The following is a 23738-nucleotide window of genomic DNA, read 5'->3' on the forward strand; positions in this document are numbered from 1 at the left end:
CATCCCTTCACTCTAAGCCCATGTTTGTCTTTAGAACTGAGATGCATTTCCTGGAGGCAGCATATGGTTGGGTCTTGTTTTTGAATCCATCCAGCTACTCTGTGTCTTTTGATTGGAGAATTCAATCCATTTACAGTTAGAGTGATTATTGATATATGAGAGCTTATTACTGCCATTTTATCTCTTGTTTTTTTGGTTGTTTTATGTTTCCATTGTTTCTCTTCCTTTGTATTTCTGACTGCCATTTCATTTTGGTGGTTTTCTGAGGGCAGTTTCTATTTTCTCTCTTTTTGTGAATTGTAGCTCTTCTCTGTTTTTTTGTTTAGTGGTTACTGTAAGGATTTTTGTCCTTTTTATTTTACGCATATGACTGCAATGAATAGTATATATCACACTTCTTAAGTAATAAGCTATTTATCAAAAATTCTAAGTATTTTACACTTTTTATTTTCATTTCAAAAATGTCTAAAATTAAATATTAGTGCTACTCAAAATGCATGTCAATAACAATTTAATACTTTTCCCTGATTTAATTCGACTACACCTTTTCCCAAAAGTGTTCTGCATTAGACTTTGCTCCAGATCACGTAAGATTTAATGTGCAAACAAATATACTGCCTGTCTAATATTTTGTGCTAAATGACATGCTTTTTCAGAAGACCTAGTTACAGAACTACTGAGAACAAATAGATAAAAAGAGTCTTTGAGTCTTAAAAACATATGCTATCAAGCCTATCAGTTCAATGCTTCAAGAATGAAAATATGACACCTTTTGAATTCTGATTATTCTTTCCATGAATACATAAGCAATTTATTAAGATATACTCACATAGAATTGCATTTTTAAAACATGATGTGTAGGGAGTTCGTGAAAGTGACACACATTTCAATGTTAAAAAATGAATAACTAGCCAAGATATATTTTATTTTGTGTTATAAAACATCAGTGTCTTAAATATGTTAAATTGCTTTTGAGATGCTTCACTGGTCTTGAGAAAATCATCTACCATGCTAAATCAATGGATCTCTAGGGGATAAAATTCTATTCATAATTCTCCTTTGAATATAAATATGATGATATTGGGCAAAATGAGATTTCCATGTAAGTGAATTTAAGATTGTAATTCACTTTCAAGATTTTTAAATAGTGATATTAAAATGGAAATGAATAGCAAGCTATAAAGGGTTTTCTGCTTCTACATGTGAAGCAATGGTTAAATTAATTGTCAAGACAGGTTATGCAATTATCTGAGTTTATAAAATGTAGCAAACATCTTTATTGTTTAATCAATATCTAAACAACAAAGTTCAAATTCCATTGGTTTGTCCAAATCTGTTTTTCCATCTTTAGTTCCTTTTCCCTTTTACAGACTCTAGCAAACCTACAATCAACTGAAATATTAATCACTCTGGGACAAGTCCCTGTAACTTCCTGCCTGTGTTTGTCTGCTCCCACTCTTCCCTCTATCAAAAATACTTTTTTCTTTCCAATGTGTGCCACACGGGCTCTACCTAAATGTCATATTGTCCTCTGAAAATCCATTGTATTTGTGAATACTTATAAACCAGCTTACCAGAGTTACTTACTTATAAACTACTTGAGGTCAGATTTTAGTAAATAGCAGACACATTTTTAAAATTTTATTTTAGAAAATAGTAATATGAAGCAAGAAGTTTTTTCCCCCGAGACATTCAGCTTCCTTTCAGATCTACCATTAGACCCTTTTCTTACCCGCTCTGAAGTTTACCTGGATTCTCACTGACTCCCAGTGTGTCCATTTCCCAGTCCTCTCTGATGTTTCCCAGGAGCCCCAGATCCTTGCTTGTCTCAGAGTTCATGCCTAATGTTCCAAGGGCAACATGAAGCTAACAAGCCTAAATCTGAGTTCACCACCCTTCTCCATATAGTCACTGCTATTGGTGGTACCACTATGTTTTCAGTAACTAAAGCCAAAAACTTGGAAATCATGCTAAAAATCTTCACCTTCCTAACCTCCTTTATTCACCCAACCACCCGAACCTCTGATTTTCCTTTTTGTCAAATTATTTCAAATCAATTCTTTTTTCTTTTTCATCGCTATTGCCCTGCTTAGCTCAGGAGCTTGGTGTGTGTTTCTGAGATGTCTGCAGTAGCCTCGCCTTCATTTACATCTTCACTTCACTCTACTCCAATCCAGCCCTCAAACTTCTTTCATTTCAACCCATTTCTAAGATGTCAATCAGTCAAAGATGGCTTCAAACTGTCTATTTACTTCCTATTGCCCTTAGAAAATATTTAAGCTCAAACTATTTTGCATGGCTTTTCAGAATCTGACTTCTTGCTTTTGCTAAATACTTTCTCAAACACACTCACACATAAACAGTAATTTTCTCAACATTTCTAAATATGCTTTGATAGAATTTAGACTATAGGATAAAAATTATGTTCTCTTTCAAGGACATGGAGTAAAGATCATCAGTGTTGCTGATTAAGGACAATTCCTCATATATTAAATGTCAAAGAGGCATATAGTTAATAAGGTTGGAATTATTTCACCAATAATTAACAACTATAACCAAGATTTTCAGATAAGTAGATGATCCCCTACCTTCTTCAGGTATTGCGATAGAGGGATGACCTTTCTGGGTTCATACAAACTGAAGTGTGACTAAAATCTCCATGGTTTCTCACCTGACATCACTACTTAGAGCACTTGAACCTAGAAAACTTTCCAGCAAACGTTACCTGTCAAGAGACCTGGTACTAGAAAAATCTCAGTAATGATCTCATTTAAGTTCTGATTTTGTTCAGTGTAGCTTCAAGAGTAAATCACCAGTGTAATTTGCTTGACAACCATACAAATGCACTTAGACTAGACATAAAGTAAGACATGTGGGGCCACTTTTACAGCACTGTTAGTCTGAGGTTAGTTGAATTTAATTCATTCTTGCTGACAATATTTAGATAAGGTCATTTATTTACTGAGGTCCTTCCTCCTTTATGAATATATACCGTAGCATTCATACTTCTAATCCCTGTAAAACTGGGCCATAAGACCACATGACTCCAAGCTATTTTCAAATGATAAAGATATATGCCAAAAAGAATGTAGAAGAGCAAGAGGAGATATTATAACCTTCAGATAGTAAAGAAAATATATCTACTTAACTTTCTTCTGTTTGCAAACTATGAGGGAATGAAAAAGAGGGAACGTATAACCAAAACTACAATATCTATGCAGAAGGACTGCCAAGGTCATTGAAAATATGAGAGGATCCCTGGCCTACAGAATCCAATGGACTCTCAGAGAAGAGAGCTCTCCAGTGGGTGGCCTCGTCCTCATCTGAAGAACAAAAGCAAAACTTTTGGTTTGAAACAAGATCTAAACACAGAGAATGCTGTGGGAGCCTCCCTGAACCCCCTTGGACAGTGTGGCGTATTAGAGAGGTCATTAGGAGCCTAGAAATCTTTGCAAGCAAACTTTGCAAAACACAGAGCAAGGAGGCCCCCAGGTGGTGGTGCGCAGCACTGCACAGCTCATCTTGATCAGCTGAGATTTATCAAAGCCAGCTCACTTCACTGTCCACTCAATACGTACGTATTTGAATACGCGTTACATACTAAGCATTAGTCTTTTGAGTGACATGGATGAACACAGGAGACAAATATCTCTGCCTTTCCGATTGCTCTCCCTCCCCTTGCCTTACACACACACAAACTCACATTATACTGGGACCTTCCTGCAGGCATTCTTGTACATTATTATTCCTTAAATATCTGTTCCAATAAGAACTCGTGCCATTCAAATACAAATAACGAAACAGGAAATTGAAATAGGATCTATAAGCATGCTGTAAGGAAAAAAGTGATGATGAACAGAAAAATAAAAATCAAGACATTTTAGGGAAAAACACATTTTGTCACAGAGCCAAAAAGAGTGATTAGTCAATTCCTCATGGAGTCAAAAAAATATAATAAAAATGACCTCTGTAAATAGAGCTCAAAACAAAGACTCAAGTAGGAAATTATAAAACAATATAAAGGGATTTTAAAAATAAGCAGGCAGATCTCAGGAAAGAAACCTAATCAAAGAAAAGCATCAGAAAACTCTTAGCCACACTGGAAGCAGCTACAAGAAGAATGGTCACTTCCTAAAAAAAATGAAAATAAAAATGGCAGAGGAGAATAAGAAAGTGAGTGAGATGCAAAGAAATGCACAATTAAAGAGATGTTATATGTGCTTAGCCGATATCCTTAATGAATAAAAAATTAATGGGGCCAAAAAAGATGTAATTCAAAGAAACTTTCTCAAAATGAAAGAAATCTTGACTCTACAAATAGAAAGGTACTCCAATATCCCTCAACAAAATTCACACAGTTGTCTCTAGAGTTATGTCTTATGATATTCACCAGAATCAAAAAATAAAATAAAAATCACTATGAATGTCAAAGCAATAAAATAAAAACAAAGGCAAATATTCTACAAAAGGATAAGATTCAGACTGACTCCAGGCTTCTATGCACCATCATCCAACAGTACAAAACAGTGGAGCAGTACCTACAATGACTTTATTGAAACATGCGTTTCATGAATTATCTATATTTCTAAATTAGAGCTAGAAATCTTAAAGGATTTGGGAAAAGGCAGATATTTCCAAGTATGTATTAACTCAGGAACTATGGTTATCATAAGTAATTTTGTAAAAAAACATTAGGAACAATATTCCCAAAACAGGGAATAACTAGAAATGTCTTTTCATTCACTGACTCTAAATTCCGATCTACTTAAGTCTAATATTTAGGCGTCACTGAGAGAATCAGGTATATAAGACAGGAAGTAGATGTTATAAACCACAACAGTGTAAATATAATAAAATAACTAAAAGAATTTCAGAAGGAAAAAGAAAAACAATGCGAGAAAGTGAGCATTCAAGATTGCGGCTTTCTAGCATTAAAAAAAAACAAAATCAAACAAATCCATTAAAAGGAACCTACACTGAACTCTTGCAGCTCAACAATGAAAGTATTCTCCACCTTGAGCCCGTATTCCAGAAACATCCAGATATTTTTTGTCATTAATGAGAAGAGAACGTGCCTTACTATTTAAAGTTTCTATAACTTTACACATCTATGAGACCCCATTTTTTGGAAAAGCAAATCCACAGTTTTTTCACTGATGTGTATTTTATTTTTCCTTCATAATCTTGCTCTGCATGCTGTCTTGTATGAGATTTTTCCTAACTCTCCTTAAAGATAGCAGTAGTCACTTTTTCCTCTCTAAATGGGCATGTAAGTCTATTGTTTTACTTATCATATTGTACTTAAAAATAGATTTGAACATTCCCCTACTATTAAATTCATTCATTCTATTCTGCACCAGACACTGACTCAGACGCTTCAAACAGAGCAGTGAGGAACCAAAGGCCCCACCATTTGAAACTCACGCTCTACTCGCTACAAGAGCCTTCCAGGTGGCCTCCGTGTGCTGTTCCTCCCGGCATCTGCAACACCAGCTCATTCACGTGGAAACAGTAGAAGGAGTGAACAAAGAGAACCTTATCACTTGATGGTATCAATGTCAATTCCTGTTCATCAAACTGTTATATGCTTATGAAGCAGAGAAGGATCTCTATTCATTTGGTATTTAATCTGTTAATATATCATCTATTTATTTAGTATGTATCACTTTATCATATGTCACATATTAAATTCTGTAAACAAATATATAGTATAGGGAATTCATATATATGTATGCATATATGTAAATGTACTTATTTACATATGTGTAAATAAATATGCATATTTACATGCATGCAAATATATATGTATTCCCTATCTTCTTATATTTTTTACATATATTTTTTCCAAAGTACTTACAATCTAACTGGATAGAAAATAAAAGTGTGAAAACATTAAGTGATAAAGGGTGTGCTAAGGTCTACAGCAAACTGTAGGAAATACAATGTAGTTGAAAATACAGTCTTATGACATACATTTTTTCACTCAAAATTGCATATTTAATTATTTAGGGACTTTCTGTGGATCGGCAATGCCCTTGTTACACCTCTTCCTCCTGTTTGCCATTTAGACACTTCACCCTGTCTCAGCTTTCCCAGGATGGAGGCACTTGGAGAGGTGAGACGCTTTTCTGCCAGCAGCTCTAGGTAAAGGTTAGGAGGTACAGACTTTTAATATACTGACCTAAATGTGACTAGGGAATTACTTGTGAATTTCAATTCATTCTACTCTCATATCTCATTATCTTAGATAATTAGAAGTAGCTATGTTTTTGTGATCAAGGACAGACTTCGGTTGTGTTGTTGATGAAGTTATGTTAGAGCACAAGATAGATACTAATAGAATTTGAAATGTATTACATAATACTACGTTTAATAATTTCTGGAAATATTGTGTTGTCCTTTACATATATTTTTAAAATATACCAGTAGTGTTTAACTCTCCATATTACGTACAAAATTATGTTTCACAAAATGAAGAGTTGAGAATAACAAATTGTTCACAGAGATGAAAGACATAGAAAAGTGAACAATCATTTATTCAACATCCACTTAATAAATTTTATTCAACTCCTCCTAGTTACCAAGCACTCTTTTAGGAGGTATGCTGTGGCAGCGTCCCACATATAAAGTAGAGGAAGATGGGCACAGGTGTTAGCTCAGGGCCAGTCTTCCTCAGCAAAAAGAGGAGGATTGGCAGCAGTTAGCTCAGGACTCATCTTCCTCAAAAAAGCAAGTGCTGTCCTTAAAAATACTTGCAAATTAGAGCCAATGATGAATTGCATCAAAATTTAGCGTAAATTCATGGTTTTACACTCAACCATAATTCAATAAGAACAATTCTGAATGTGTGCACTTGCATGTGTGGACATGTGTGTGTGTGTGTTTCCTTGTAAGGGACAGAAAGAATTCAATAAGAAGTTATCCTATCACTCTCTTTTTTAATCTGATTTGATATAGGATTATGTTTTAAATCATCTAGAGTATTACATATTTCAATCCAATCATCTCAGTTACGGTTTCTCTTAACCAAAATTTTGGTTAATACTGATTGGCAATGACTTTGAGAATCAACAGTTCTGCCTTCTGTGCGACCAAGTGAGTTTCAATTTCTTAACAGAATGAATCTGGAATAATGGTGGAATAATAAGTGCTAAAAGCTCTTCATAAGAATTATTTTAGTCAGGGAGATTTTCTTTACAAACAGAATCAATATTTTTCATTCTATTATACTGCTTTATGAAACTAAAGGGTTTGCGGTTTTTTGTTTCTTTGTTCATGTATGTACATTGTAATAATGAAAGCATTCAGAAGAACTTGAGGCAATAAGAAAAAGAAGTAACAGAAATTGGTAAAAGTAAAAAATATTAATAAAAACTCAGAGTGAAATCAAATTTTAGGAATTACATTTTCTTAAAGCCAGTGGTGGTGTTTACACGCAACAAATCTGTTCTTAATCTAATAAGATAGTCTGAAATTGTCACACACAAAAATACTACTCTTTGTGAAACTTGTTTTTAATTAAATGCAACAAAATGTCTTCAGCCATATCTTCTTCTCTGAGAACTGTCGTCTAGGGTGCTATCAACCACCTTAAGGAAGCCTATTGCAAGTTTATATAGCAGAGAAATGTTGACCTCCTCTCCAAAGAAACCACAAAGAGGAGGTTTTCCCTTCCTGGGTGGCACAGTCTTTTCCCACGGGGATTTGGAGGGAGAATCAAGTGCCCAGGGACTGGGCTGCCTAGTTCGGAAGGCTTAGACATTCAGGCAGGAGACCTTTGCTTCTAGAAAATTTGTCTCTCTTCAGAGGCTGACAACAAGAGCCTCTTCTTCCCAGCAACCAACCTGGATCATATTATGTTGGGTGAGGGATGGGAAACAACTAAATAAGCAAACAGAACCCAAAATAATAAAAGCACCCTGTGGCATACACAGGGCAACACTCAAAACATGCAGATGAAGTGTACACCTCCAGCAGTGGGTGCCCACATGATCACATCGCCAGAATCAGCGGCACAGATTAGAGCGCCATGCCAGGCAGAAAGACACTCGCTGAGGGAGCCCAGGGGTGCTGGGTCCAAGATGAGGAAGCCAGGAAGGGATGAAGTTTAGCCTAAGAAAAATAGGTGAGTGCTTCTATTCCATACATTGGGAGTTACTGAGAGCAGGGACAGTATCTTATTCCTTCTTGTATTGCCAACAATTCCTGCTATAAATTTGTGAGACCAACTGAACAAGAGATTGAGAAAGTTAAAAACAGTGGTTCTTGCTAGGGAAAATTTATCACCTTCCCCAGTTTTATACATTTGTCCTAGTGTGCAGGATTGAGAGTCAGATGTTCAGCATGCTACCAGTGAGTCGATTGATAACAGGACCTTCACTTTGTTGGTTTGTTTACAAGATGTTTCTCCTGGCAACCCTCCCCCTGCAAACCTCCTGTGGATGGAAAACTTATGTCCGATGACATGCAAAACTCTCAATTGTTCATTCATTGCGTTTCATAAATCTGTGTGACCAAACTCCTATCAAGGTATGGAATATCAGGGTCACATACTCCTTCCAAATCAATCTCGGCCCCTACTCACCCCCAGAGGCAACCATTCTTCTGATCGTTTTCACATCACAGATTAGTTTTGCCTGTTCTACAATTGCAACATGAATGCAATCTGATACAATATATCCTTTTGCGTAAAGTTTCTTGTTTTCAGCAAAATGTTTCATAGAGCCATCCACGTTGTATCATGTATTAGAAATTCATTCTTTTTTTATGACAGAGTAGTGTTCCATTGTATGAATATACTACAGTTTATTTATCCATTCTACTATGGATGAATATCTGAAATGTTTCCAGTTTGTTTCTTATGAATTTATTATGAATAAAGTTATAGTAAATCTTATTTACAAAAATTTTGTGAACATGTGTTTTAATTTCACTTGGGTAAAAATCTAGGAAGGTAGGTACATGTTTTGGTTTATAAAAAACTTCCAGATATTTTCCAAAGTGATTGTAGCGTTTTTAATTCCAACCAACAATGCGTGAGATTTCCAATTGCAGCACTATCTAGACAACTTTTGGTGGTGTCAGTATTTTGAATTTAGTTAATTCTGGTGAGTGCCAAATCTTGACTTTCATTTTCAGTTCTCTAATGACTAAGGATTTTGAGCTTTTTTTATGTGCTTACTTTCCATTCATAAGTCTTCTTTTGCAACATATCTGTGAAAATCTTTCACCTGCCTCATTGAATTTTTTTTACTCATTTTGTTGGGTTCTAGAGATCTTTATAATTCTGGAGACTGTTCCCTTGCCACAAATACGATTTGCAACAATCTTCTCTGTGGTTCTCCTATTACTTCCTACAACAGTGTCTTTTATTAATAATTTATTATCAATAATAATAATTTTGATGAAGTCTAATTTGTTATTTTAAAGTTTTCTGATTTTACCTTGTATGTTTAGGTTTACAAGCAATCTGGGATGGTTATTATTTGTATACTGTGTGTTTCTTTATTTTTGTGTATTGTGTGAGGTAAGATTTGATGTTAATTTTTTCTGTATAGATATCCAGCAAAAGTTGTTTAATAGATACTCATCTGCCCATTGAATTGCTTTGGCACCTTTATATTTTTAACAAGTGATCTTATAAGTCTGGGGTCTATTTTTGAGCTCTCTCCTGTTTCACTTACTTGTCAGTTATGTCAGTAAAACAGTCCTGATTACCCTAGTTTCAAAGAAGGGGTGAGGTCAGCTACTGTAAGCCCTTCAAATATGTTCTTTTTTTTTCAAGATTATTTTGGATATTTAGGTCTTTTGAATTTCCATATCACCTTTGAATTAGGTTGACAATGTCTTTTAAAAAGACAAAAGAAGGCTGCTGCTATTATGATTGAAATTGTCTGTCAAATTGTGGACAACTGACATATTAAAACAGTAAATCTTCCAACCTGTTAACACGGTTTATCGGGGGTTTTTTTAGTTCTTTTTGACATTCCCATCAGCAATGTTATGTTGCTTTCATTGTAGAGGTCCTTCATACGATTGTTAAATTTATTCCTTAAGTGTTTATGGTTTTGATACTATTTTATTTGCAACTGCTTATTTTATTTTATTTTCGAATTTTTTGCTGCTTAAAAAAAAACAATTTTATTTTTGTATGTGAGGTTTGTACCCTGCAACTTTATTAAATTAACCTCAGTTCTAAAAATTATTTTGTAGGTTCCTTAGAAAATGTTTCAATGTAAACAATTGTCATATGGAAATAAACGGTTTTACTTCTTCCTTTCCCATGATTCTAGCTTTTATTTCTTTTCTTTGACTTATTTCAGGGACTCAGACAACAGGACATTGTTGAACTAAGTGGAAAGAGCGAACATTCACCTTTGTCCTGAACCTAAGGGCAAGTGGTAAATATTTCACTATTGTTAATGAATGTTAGATATTGGGTTTTTTATTGATGCCCTTTCTGAGATTGAGGAAGTTTTCTTCTATTTCTAGCTTACTCATATTTTGATAATGAATAGGTATGGATGTCTTCCAAATGCTTTTTTACACTTATGGAAATGATTTTATGTTTTCTTGTTTTTATTTTCTAACAAGGTAAATTGCATTGCTTGATTTTCAAATGTTAAATCACACTACCATTCCTACAGTAAATCATAGCTATTTGGTCATGGTGTTGTTAATTTTTTTACATATTGCTGAATTCAGTTTGCTAACATTATGCTAAGTAATTTTCAATCTATCATCTATTTCTTCCTTTAATCCTGTCTATTTGCCACACATTTTTTGAAAGCTCTGTTGTTAGCTTCTTCCACATTTATGATTGCTATTGACAGGTCACTCTTTATCATTATCCACCCATCTTTCCATTTTTCTCATTTACAATGAATCATCACCTTCTATGATGTGGCAGGCACTGTATTAGATGCTTAAATTAAAAAAAAAAAATTAAAAGTCAATATTTGTCTCCAATAATCCACAATGTAGTTGTGGAGGAAAACAGCAAAACTAATAATCCAAATTTGGTGTAATAAGTCCTGTATTTTGAACTGTACATCACAAAACATGAGGTGCACAAACAAAAGTGCATCTTTAAAGAGGAGTTGGCACTTAAATAATCTATAAGTTTCATCCAGGTATGTCTGTGCACAGGAACACTTTTGCGGCTATTTCAATGTGTCACTCTCCCTGATGAGCATAGCCACATGGATTTTGAGTAAAGACATTTTATCACTGGTATAATCCAGTTTGCTGATGTTAGAAGGACGGACGCATTGTCTTAAATTCTTGTTTGGACAGACATGCTCAACTAACTATATCGTTCTTTAAAAAGACTTTTATGTACCTATAGCCACATAGTGTAGTTAATTAATATGATATGTGGTAATTCCAAACATAGTTTCCCTTCTTTAGGGTAGGATCATCTCACTGAATTCATACCCATCATAGGTACCATTGAGGCAGAAGAGAATTCTCATTTAGTTCTTGGGGAGTTGTAATCTTGTAAGTTTGCCAATGCAGTGACTACCTCCAGGACTTACACTTCCAATGGGTAGTAGAGACATTTTCACCAAGTAGCAGAAAGGCTACCCTAGGCCCATGGATACCACTGTGACCTAAATCAATGAAACATTAGATAAAAGAGTTTCTCCCGCAATTAATAAAAGACAATACAACTGGATTTCCGTGTTAAGAATCCAAGAGATGTTGAGTCTACCTTCCCATGTGGGTATCATTTTATGCCTAACCAACTGGAGAAGAACATTGCAAGTTTCACTGCTTGAAAAAGAAGCTGATGAATATCATGTTGAGAATTTGTGCTTGTCTACAGGCAGTTATAAACTAGGCAGTAATATAATGAGTCTGTCGCCCAAAATCATCCATCACCTGTCTCATCATTAAGATAGCTTAATTTCCATAATAGCTAAATTGCATAATCACTTCTCAATGCATAATTATTAAGTGGAGTCAAGCATTGCATAGGCAAAGTGTCTGGATCATCAGTTCCAGGCATTTCAATACCTTAAACATGAGGCCAACAGTTTGTGTCACATGGACAGCAGCATGTTTTTACAAAGAATTAGTAAATTGAATGAAAAGCATGATATCTAATGTATTGTAGATTCTATGGTTTTCTGTAAGCTCCAAATTGGTACATTTTGGTTATTTTACACGTGACTTCCTCCTTTCATGACCATTAAAATTCACTGAACTAACTATTCTACAAATCCCTGGGAATCCACAGCTCTTGCCTGGATGAAAATTTATATAAACTTATCTTTCTGAAGTTAAAAGGTAGTAATAAAATATGAAACCTATACATCTTTGAAATTTTAGGAATTATGTGATTACGATTATTAAAATAGATTTGTGGTATGACTATGCTCAAAATATATGCTTCCTCATAAAATGAGCAATTTACTTAGAAGTAATGTGGTCCATTTCCTTTTATCACAAGACCACCAAAGTTCCTAAGACTTTAAAAATACGATGTTAAGACATGATGGTTTACAGCAATTGCTTGCAGGACAACTCTAAGTTCTCACGTTTCTAAGCAAGACTGTCATTTGTCACTGACTTTTAACGATTTCTGAGGAAGAAAAAATTATCATTCTCTTTCCTCTTGATTTATTCTGACTGTCTAATATACAACCCTAACTCTGAATTTTTATGAGGCATCCTTCAAACATCCCTTGGTACAGTGGGTGATGAGCTGTTCTTTAGACTAATAATATTTTTCTGTTGGCCTCTACAAATTTATTGGGTTCTAGATATTTCCATTCGATAAAATACTGAAATGCAATGTTCTGTATAACAATTTTGGAGGAAGGAATTATGGGAGGTGGTTTAAATTAAATACATCAGCTAACAATGCTGTAAAATTCATGTTCTCTCTCAGTGTGGTGTGAAACATCTTACATACCAGGAGATAACATCTGGATGTACCAACCCTAATTAAGCAAACACAGCAGGAAAGATCTCCTTATTGCTAACCCATCTGACACCTGCAAATTCCTCATTAAACTGCACATACCAGTGAGAAGAAGGGTTTAGCATTAGCAAAGCCTAACTCCACCATTCAGTGCTAAATCTAAGGCAAGCCGGTGAAATGAGAAATCTAATATGTGTTAAATGTAGACTCTCAACTGCCTTGCTTTACTTTTAAAAGTTAGTGCTAAATCCACTTTTAAATTTTTTAATGTACAAAAATACACCACATTTTTCATACTAATTTTATCATGTAATTGGTAAATTCAGTATATAACTTCTTATTTGAATATATGTTATTTTAGGTTTTGAGGTTTAATAAAACCAGAAATAAGGCCAATTACTCTTCCCTTTAGGAATGTGTTATCTCTTCCTCAAGAAAAATATTCCAAGAAGGGGCCCGTATAACTCTACTTGAGGAATATTTTCTAGGGGGAAAAAGATGTTTTATCCACAAATAAGGTTTGGTAAACACTAAATTCTTTTCTCTATCTTGAATGGTCACATTTTGTACTAACGTTGATGTCTTTGAGAGTTGCTGCAGTAAAAACTCTTGTTTTCTTTCATGATAGAACCCTTTTCATCCCACTGAAATACTCGTTAGAAGAATAAACTCTTGTGCAACCTATCCTAGAATATTCAGTGATGTTAATTTCATTTAGTATTTGCAAAAAAGAAACTCATATAGTAAAGCTAAATAGCCCCTCTTGCAATTTCAAGATCCTGTCCACTTGAAGAGTTGGCCTAAGACAATATGCTGAGAAATCATTGAATGCCCAACATCTGGCAGCTGGAAAACTGGTATGAATGAAATCAGGTCATGTCTTTCAATCCCTAACCCCTCCTCTCGCTCAACTAAAAAAAAAAAAATGACAATGCCCATTATTCAAATGTGATGCTAAGTAAGTATCTGTCTAAATAACCATATGGCCAAGTGAAATAGTCAAGTCCAACAGGTTACTAGAGTGTTACCATTTCCATGGGTTTGGTGGGTTGAAAACAGCAGAGGTCCTTCCAGAATTACTTACTTTATTCTACAGATGGTAGATTAACCTGTCTTTGTAATTATTGACAGTTGCACTGTCCCTTGTGTCATGCCATCACAGTACTTCATTTGATGGAGGATGCAACTAAAGATTAAAATCTAAGATAACTTTGAATTTTTCATTGATCATTTTTTCCACGTGATAATTTTGTTGGGTATAATAAGCAAGTGTTAAATGGACCATTTGATCAGTTTTTCCAAATGAATATACACATATAAACCACACTATAAAGATAAAAAGTTATTTTATGCTGTGCCAGGGGTTCCCAAGATCACCCCTCAGGTTGGTGATTCACTAGGAGGATCCCAGGACTCAGCATCTAGTCATCCTCACAGCAGTGATTTATTACAGCAAAAGGATACCAAGTCAAATCAGCAAAGGGAAAAAGCACACACAGTGATGACTACAAGAAACCAGGCATGAGCTTCCAAGAGTCCTCAACCAGTGAATTCACACAGGATCAGCTTCATTCCTCCAGCAAGTTTTGACGGCACATATGGAATGTTGTCTTCCATGGAAAATCATGGGAAACCTAGTGCCCATGGTTTTTATCAGAGTTGATCACGTACACACAATCTACCTCGAATGTATGAATGTTTCAAACTCTAAGACTGCATATGTTCAGCATAAACCAATCATTTTATTTGCATAAACAGTTTAGGCCAGTGAACCATTCTTACCAGAGAATGGTGTGAATCTTCCTGAAATACAAATTCCCAGATGCCAGTTAGAGACCACCTTGCAAGCAGGCCTTGCTAAAGGTCACAGTCTCAGGCCTGCTATGGTAAATCTTTTCTGCATGTGTGTCCTTTGCTAGTCAGTCCTTCAAGAAACCACAGATCATTAACACCAATGGACAGAACATCCAGACAGAAAATCAACAGGGAAATAATAGAATTAAATGAAAAATTAGACCAGATGGACTTAATAGATATATATAGAACACTTCATCCAAAAACAGCAGGTTACACATTCTTCTCAAGTGCACATGGAACATTCTCAAGGATTGACCATATTTTGGGAACCAAAGCAAACATCAATAAATACAAGAGAGTTGAAATAATATCAAGCATCTTTTCTGATCATAACGCTATTAAACTAGAAATCAACTACAAGAAAAAAGCAGAGAAAGGTGCAAAAATGTGGAGACTAAACAACACACTTCTCAACAAACAATGCATCATTGAAGAAATTAAAGAAGAAATCAAATATTATCTGGAGACAAATGAAAATGAGAACACGACATACCAAATCATTTGGGATGCAGCAAAAGCAGTCCTAAGAGGGAAATTCATTGCAATACAGGCTCACCTCACTAAACAAGAAAAAGCTCACGTAAGCAACCTCAAACGACACCTAACAGAACTAGAAAAAGAAGAACAAACAAAGCCCAGAGTCAGTAGAAGGAGGGAAATAATAAAAATAAGAGCAGAAATAAACGATATTGAAACAAAAAAGACAATAGAAAGGATCAATGAAACAAAGAGTTGGTTCTTCGAAAGAATTAACAAAATTGACAAACCCCTAGCCAGACTCACCAAGAAAAAAAGAGAGAAATCGCAAATTAATAAAATCAGGAATGACAGAGGAGAAATCACAACAGATACCAATGAAATACAAGAGATCATAAGAGAATACTATGAAAAACTATATGCCAACAAATTGAACAACCTGGAAGAAATGGACAAATTCCTAGACTCCTACAATCTCCCCAAACTGAATCAGGAAGAAATGGAGAATCTGAATAGACCTATCACAAGTAAGGAAATAGAAACAGTAATCAAAAACCTCCCCAAAAACAAGAGTCCAGGACCAGACGGCTTCTCTGGAGAATTCTACCAAACATTCAAAGAAGACTTAATACCTATTCTCCTCAAACTGTTCCAGAAAATTGAGAAAGATGGAGAACTCCCTAACACATTCTATGAAGCCAACATCACTCTGATCCCCAAACCTGACAAGGACAACACAAAGAAGGAGAACTACAGGCCGATATCACTGATGAACATAGATGCAAAAATCCTCAACAAAATTTTGGCAAACCGATTACAGCAATACATCAAAAAGATTATACACCATGATCAAGTGGGATTTATATCAGGGACACAGGGATGGTTCAACATCCGCAAGTCAATCAATGTGATACACTACATCAACAAAATGAAAAACAAAAACCACATGATCATCTCAATAGATGCAGAGAAAGCATTCGACAAGATCCAACACCCATTTATGATAAAGACCCTCAGTAAAATGGGTATAGAAGGAAAGTACCTCAACATAATAAAGGCCATATATGATAGACCCACAGCCAACATCATACTCAACGGACAAAAGCTGAAAGCCATCCCTCTGAGGACAGGAACAAGACAAGGGTGCCCACTTTCACCACTCCTATTCAACATAGTACTGGAGGTGCTGGCCAGAGCAATTCGGCAGGAAAAAGAAATAAAAGGAATCCAAATAGGTAACGAAGAAGTAAAACTCTCGTTGTTTGCAGACGACATGATCTTATACATAGAAAACCCCAAAGAATCCACAGAAAAACTATTAGAAATAATCAACAACTACAGCAAAGTAGCAAGGTATAAAATTAACATACATAAATCAGTAGCATTTCTATACACTAACAATAAACTAACAGAAAAAGAACTCAAGAACTCTATCCCATTCACAATCGAAACGAAAAGAATAAAATACCTTGGGATAAACTTAACCAAGGAAGTGAAGGATCTATACAATGAAAACTACAAGACTTTCTTGAAAGAAATTGATGACGACATAAAGAGATGGAAAGACATTCCTTGCACATGGATTGGAAGAATAAACATAGTTAAAATGTCCATACTACCTAAAGCAATCCACAGATTCAATGCTGTCCCAATCAGAATCCCAAGAACATTCTTCACAGAAATTGAACAAAGAATCCTAAAATTCATATGGGGCAACAAAAGACCGCGAATTGCTAAAGCAATCCTGAGCAAGAAAAACAAAGCCGGCGGAATCACAATCCCAGATTTCAAAACATACTACAAAGCTACAGTGATCAAAACAGCATGGTACTGGTACAAAAACAGGTCCACAGATCAATGGAACAGAATTGAAAGCCCAGAGATAAAACCACACATCTATGGACAGCTAATCTTCGACAAAGGAGCAGAGGGCCTACAATGGAGAAAAGAAAGTCTCTTCAACAAATGGTGCTGGGAAAACTGGTCAGCCACATGCAAAAGATTGAAAATCGACCATTCTTTTTCACCACACACCAAAATAAACTCAAAATGGATCAAAGACCTAAAGATTAGGCCTGAGACAATAAGTCTTTTGGAAGAGAATATAGGCAGTACACTCTTTGACATCAGTTTCAAAAGAATCTTTTCAGACACTGTAACTCCTCAGTTGAGGGAAACAATAGAAAGAATAAACAAATGGGACTTCATCAGACTAAAGAGCTTCTTCAAGGCAAGGGAAAACAGAATTGAAACAAAAAAACAGCTCACTAATTGGGAAAAAATATTTACAAGCCACTTATCCGACAAAGAGTTAATCTCCATAATATACAAAGAACTCACACTGCTTAACAACAAAAAAACAAACAACCCGATCAAAAAATGGGCAGAGGACATGAACAGACATTTCTCAAAAGAAGATATGAATATGGCCAATAGACACATGAAAAGATGTTCATCATCGCTAATCATCAGGGAAATGCAAATCAAAACTACACTAAGATATCACCTTACCCCCGTTAGAATGGCAAAAACATCCAAAACCAAGAACGACAAATGTTGGAGAGGTTGTGGAGAAAGAGGAACCCTCATACACTGTTGGTGGGAATGCCAACTGGTACAGCCACTATGGAAAACAGTATGGAGATTTCTCAAAAAGTTAAAAATAGAAATACCCTATGACCCAGTCATCCCATTACTGGGTATCTATCCTAAGAACCTGATATCAGATATCTCAAGAGTCCGTTGCACCCCTATGTTCATCACAGCATTATTTACAATAGCCAAGACGTGGAACCAGCCTACATGCCCAGAAACTGATGATTGGATAAAGAAGATATGGTATATATACACAATGGAATACTACTCAGCCAAGAAAAAAGACGAAATTGGCCCATTCACAACAACGTGGATGGACCTCGAGGGCATTATGTTAAGCGAAATAAGTCAGTCAGAGAAAGACGAACTCTATATGACTCCACTCATAGGTGGAAATTAGTATATTGAGAAGGAGATCTGAACGGTGGTTACCAGGGAAAAGGGGGGGTGGGGGGAGGGTACGGAGGGGGAAGTGGTGTACCCACAATATGACTAACAAAAATGTACAACTGAAATCTCAAAAGGTTGTAATCTATCATAACATTAATAAAAAAAATAAATAAAAATAAAAAAAATAAATAAAAAAAAAAAAAGAAACCACAGATCTACTTTCCATCAAGATAAGTTAGTTTTTCCTATTCTAGAAATTCGTATAAATGGAATCACGTAGGATAACATAATGTCATTTGACCATTTAATTTTCATGTATAATTCATAATTATAAATGTTTGGGGGTTTGATTTAGTCTGCACTCTGTATTGCAACATTTGACATCTCAGGAACCACGGCCATCAGCAGCACCAGGCTCACCTTCACATTTCCACTAGAAAGGAGAAAAAAGTCTCCAGTCAAGTGTCCATTTGAAAATCTCATCTATCTTAGTTTGTTTGAGTGGCTATGACAAAACACCAGAAACTGGGTTGCTTTTAAACAACAGAAATTTATTTCTTACAGATCACGAAGCTGGAAAGTCCAAGATCAAGGTGCCGATATGGTTGCTTTCTGGTGAAGGCCCTCTTCAGGGTTGCAGACTGCCAACTGCTTGCTGGATCCTCACACGGTGGTAGAAGCTACAGAGCTCTCTGGGGTCTCTTTGATCAGTTCACTAATTGCAATCACGAGGGCTCCACCCTCATAACCTAATCACCTCCCAGAGGCTCCACCTTTCCGGATTAGGATTCAACATGTGAATTTTGGAGGAACGCAAACACATACGAAACATAGCACCAGCAAAGAATTATGATTGGCCTGAATTGAGTGATGGCTCTTTTCTGACCAAGCCTGGAGAAAAGAAGGTGTCCAAAAATAGACCCACACATTGATGTTGACCAAGGGCAAACCAATTCAACGAAGAAAAAACAGTGTTTTCCACAAATGATGCTAACACAGTAAAATATCCATATGACAAAAAGATGAACATTCTTCCCCTACCTCATATATTATACAAAAAAATAACACAAACTGTTTTATAGACCTAAATGTATAACCTAAAACTATAAAACTTTTAAAATAAAATAGAGAAGAACATCTACCATGGGCAGGCAAAGATTTCTTAGATATAATACAAAAACCACAATCCATAATAGTAAAATTGATCAATTTATTTAAATAATATGGCACTATAAAGAAAATGTACAGAGAAGCCACAGATTGGAGAAATTACTAGTAAATCTTATATCTGATGGAGAACTTGTATCAAGAATATATAAAGAGCTCTCTAAATTCAATAATCAGAAGACAAGCTATCCAATAAAAAATGGCTGAAAGTACATGAAAATGTATTCAGCATCATTAGTTACAAGGGAAATGCAAATTAAAACCACAATGTAATACCAAAATACATCTAGTAGAATGATTCAAAAGGGCTGGAGGGAAAGCATTGGTGTAATGAGAATGTTCTATACCTTGATTATGGCTTGGCTGCACAACTGTCAAAACTGTCAAAACCCAAAAATTAAACTAAAAAGGACAAATTGTATTGTATCTCAATTATAGCTAGATCTTTTTTTAAAAAGGAAAAAATCATAAGTGACAAACAATATTCATACATAGATGAAATTGTAAAGTGAATGTTTTGTTTGGCTTTTTGAAGTATGTTCTTCAATTATGTGCCAGAAATTATAAATAGTAAGTAAATTGACTGAACATAGTAAAGTTATCAAATCTGAGTAAATATTATCTCACATATGTTTTTGGACAGATAGATTATAGATAGATAGATAGATGATAGATTTGATATAGATATGGGAATATATGTTCATCTTTAACATGTTTTTCCTCATAAAGCTTTTTAAAATAGTAATTGTTAAGCCAAAGTAATTACTGACAAGTTGTAGTCTTCTGAACTAGGCTAAATAACACAAACTCTAATAAAAGACAACTCGTTTAAAACAAAAACAAATTAACATAATCCAGTGCTGTTTCCTAAGGAAATGAATGACTCTTCAATTTTGGTAATTAAAGAAAGTATTAGGGGCCAGCCTAGTCGCATAGTGGCTAAGTCCACATGCTCTGCTTTGGCGGCCCAAGGTTCCCGGGTTCGGATCCCAGGGGCACATCACACATTAAGCCATGCTGCAACAGTGTCCCACATACAAAACAGAGGAAGACTGGCATAAATGTTAGCAGCAACGATCTTTCTCAAGCAAAAAGAGGAAGATTGGCAACAGATGTTAGCTCAGCGACAATCTTCCTCACAAAAAATTAAAAAGTATTAGATTTCAATAAAATGCTTTGGCACATTATGAAGAGTATATGTATTAAAATTCAACATCTCCTACAGGTTGGTCACGATCCTGCCTCTATTTACCACCCTTGCAAAATTTCCATCTATATTTTCAGTTGTATACGCTTTCCTGCTTCTGCTTTTAAGAAGAATCATTTATTTTGTGCTTTACATTTGAGCTTTATATTTTACAAAAAAGCACAATGAATCACAGGAAGTTTTATCAAGATCAGTAATTATTAATGGAGGTAGGATTTGGACCCGGGGAGTCTGAATCTAGAGTCCTCCCTATTAAAGGCTACAGGATACCACTAAGGAAAACTCACTGTGAATTTTGGTGTAGACATATTTCTGTATCAGTCTGTGAATGCTGTTTGATATTGACCCTCTAGAGCTAGAGCCTAAGGCAAAAATGCATATCAGATCACACCCGTTAAGGATACTTTGGGGGCAGTTAATGAGAAAACATCCCAAGGAAGGTTAGTTTACCAGGTGGTCTCAGAACGTGAAGGAGACGATTCAAGAAAGAGCAGACATCTCCAAGAGCCCGGCACCCTTGGAAGCAATCAGTCTTGGAGTCTTACTGGAAACACAAAGAAGGCCAGTTGTATGGGTCAAGAAAAAGTTGTACAAAGAGAGAAGTCAGACTGGGCCAGGTCTCCTTGGACTCTCGTGCGTCTATTTGGTTAGGGGATGCATCATAAAATGGCATATGTATAGGGACTAGAAGAATCACTTTTATCACATCTACCATTATAAAGTATTTTGCATTGAGCTAAATAATGCAGATATTCTCATCTCTTCTTAATGATGAAGACGCTGAGGCCACTCACTTGCCAAGATTATAATTTCCGGAAACAGTGCTCAAACTCTGGTCTTTGAACTTCAAATAAAGTGTTCTTTCCCCTTTACCAAATTGCTTCTTGTTTAATAAATTCTGGAAACACAGACAGCTAATCCTTAATGTAGAATTAATTCATTATTGAGGTGTCTGTGCTGCCACATTTAATTAACTTTGTGTATGAGAAGTGGTAAAATCTTAGATTGTTGATACTTTCAATTTTTAATTTAGCTGTTGCTTTTCAGAACCTTAAATTGATGGCCTACAGGATGCAGTATCTTGGAGTTAAGGGTTAACATTGAAACTGTGATGAAACCAAAACAGTTCGGATAATCCAAAGTCTGAGCTATGAATTCTTTTTTTAAGGTATCTGTTTTTATTTCCTAGGAAACTCAATGCAACCTCAGTCATTCTCTCTCAGTTATGCATATGTACATATTTACAGATAATCAAATGTATTAAATATGTATATTTTATACATGAGTTGGTGTATGCTGTGACACATACTATGAGTCCCCAGCCCTGCTCACCAAACCTGCTCAAGCCCAGTCTCCGGCATCTTGTTAAATGAAATACAGTTAAATTAGTTAGGTTATTCCAATAACTTGATTTTTTAACTTATCTCCCACAACCCAAAACATCAGAATCCTCTGCCTTCAAAATATATCCCCCACTGATCACTTGTCACACCTTGCCAAGCTGGTCCACACAGGCTCAAGGCCCATTCATTTCTCACGTGGCCGGCTCTAGCAGCCTCCTTTCTTTTCCCCACCCTTAACTCACTATAATCCAATCACCAAAGGGAAGATCCTAAATGGTACATTGTACCTCATATATGCAATCCTCCTGCTTCTAACTCTTGAATGGCTTTCCATTATATTTGAAATAAAAATCCAAACACGCACTCATGGCCAGCCAAGTCCCACATCATCTATCCCTGCTAACCCCTCAGACCTATCTTCTATCACTCTTGACCTCTCAGAATAAGTCAATAGGGCATGCCCATCTTCCTCCGAAGGTCTTCACAGTTGCTGCAAATTCTGTAACATACCCTTTCCCCCACATCTCCCCAGAGCTGGAATCTCTCTCATCCTTCAAGTCTTTGCTCATTTGTTCCCTTAACAGATAGGTTGTCCATAATCAACTTATGAAAAAACTACTCTCTAAACTTCCATGCCATCACTATCACATTACCCTGCTCCATTTTCTGAAGGCAATTATTATTGCCTGAAATTACGTCATTTATTTTTGTATTTATTTACTGTTTTACCCCTAGATAGTAGGCTCCAAGATGGCAGCAACTCATTTGTCCTGCTCCTTCTTATTAAATATCCAATGCCTTGAACAGTACTTGTTTTCTCCAAGGGGCCTACAGTGGATGCCAGTAGTGGCCTGCCCCATTCTCTCTTCTGGCAAGTGCACCCATCCCCCAGCTGAAGTGAGTGTTGTCCGATAACAGCCGCCTTTTCTGAGGAGATCCATCATTCTCAGGAGGCTACACACTCCTTGCCACATTGGCCAGTGATGACAGACATGGAGTATAAAAGTCTGACCACCCTGCACATGTAGAACTTGGCCAATGGTGACTGACACAGAGTACAACCTATGTGGATGAACACTTCAACCCAATTTGTGCTTCAGAGCTTTTCTGTGGTGTTAGAGTAAAGCCAGTCACCAGCTGATACCACATTCTTTCTTGGCTCTCTCTCTTCCATTCTACTTTATTCCCCTCATTCCCCTTCTGAGAGCACTCCTTAATAAATCACTTAACTTAGAATCTGCCTCTCAAATTCTGCTTCTGAGGAAGCTGAACTAACATGACATTCAATAAATATCTTGTCGGGGTGCCCTGGTGGTGTAGCTGTTAAGTTCGCGTGCTCCACTTCAGTGGCCTGGGGATCATGGGGTCAAATCCCAGGCAGGGACCTACACATCGCTCATCAAACCATGCTGTGGTAGCATCCCACATGCAAAATAGAGCATGATTGCCACAGGTGTTAGCTCAGGGACAATCTTCCTCAAGCAAAAGAGGAAGATTGGCAACAGATGTTAGGTCAGGGCCACTCTTGCTCACCAAAAAATAAATAAATAAACACCTTGTGAGTGAGTGACTGTGGAGGTATTGCTGAGCAAACCCTCTTCGTGAAGGCAGGAGACTTGAAACTTCAAGATACAGTTCCTGTGAACCAGAGGAAAGTCTTGAACATGGAATGCTTTTTGTACTAGCTTAATTCAACTTTTTTGAAATTCTCAAAATCAACGTCTATTTTTAACAAAACAAAAGAAAAAAAGAAATAGCTTTCCTAGTCAAATTT

This window comes from Equus asinus, chromosome 10 (assembly GCF_041296235.1).
Source record: "Equus asinus isolate D_3611 breed Donkey chromosome 10, EquAss-T2T_v2, whole genome shotgun sequence".
NCBI classification, from domain to species: domain Eukaryota; kingdom Metazoa; phylum Chordata; class Mammalia; order Perissodactyla; family Equidae; genus Equus; species Equus asinus.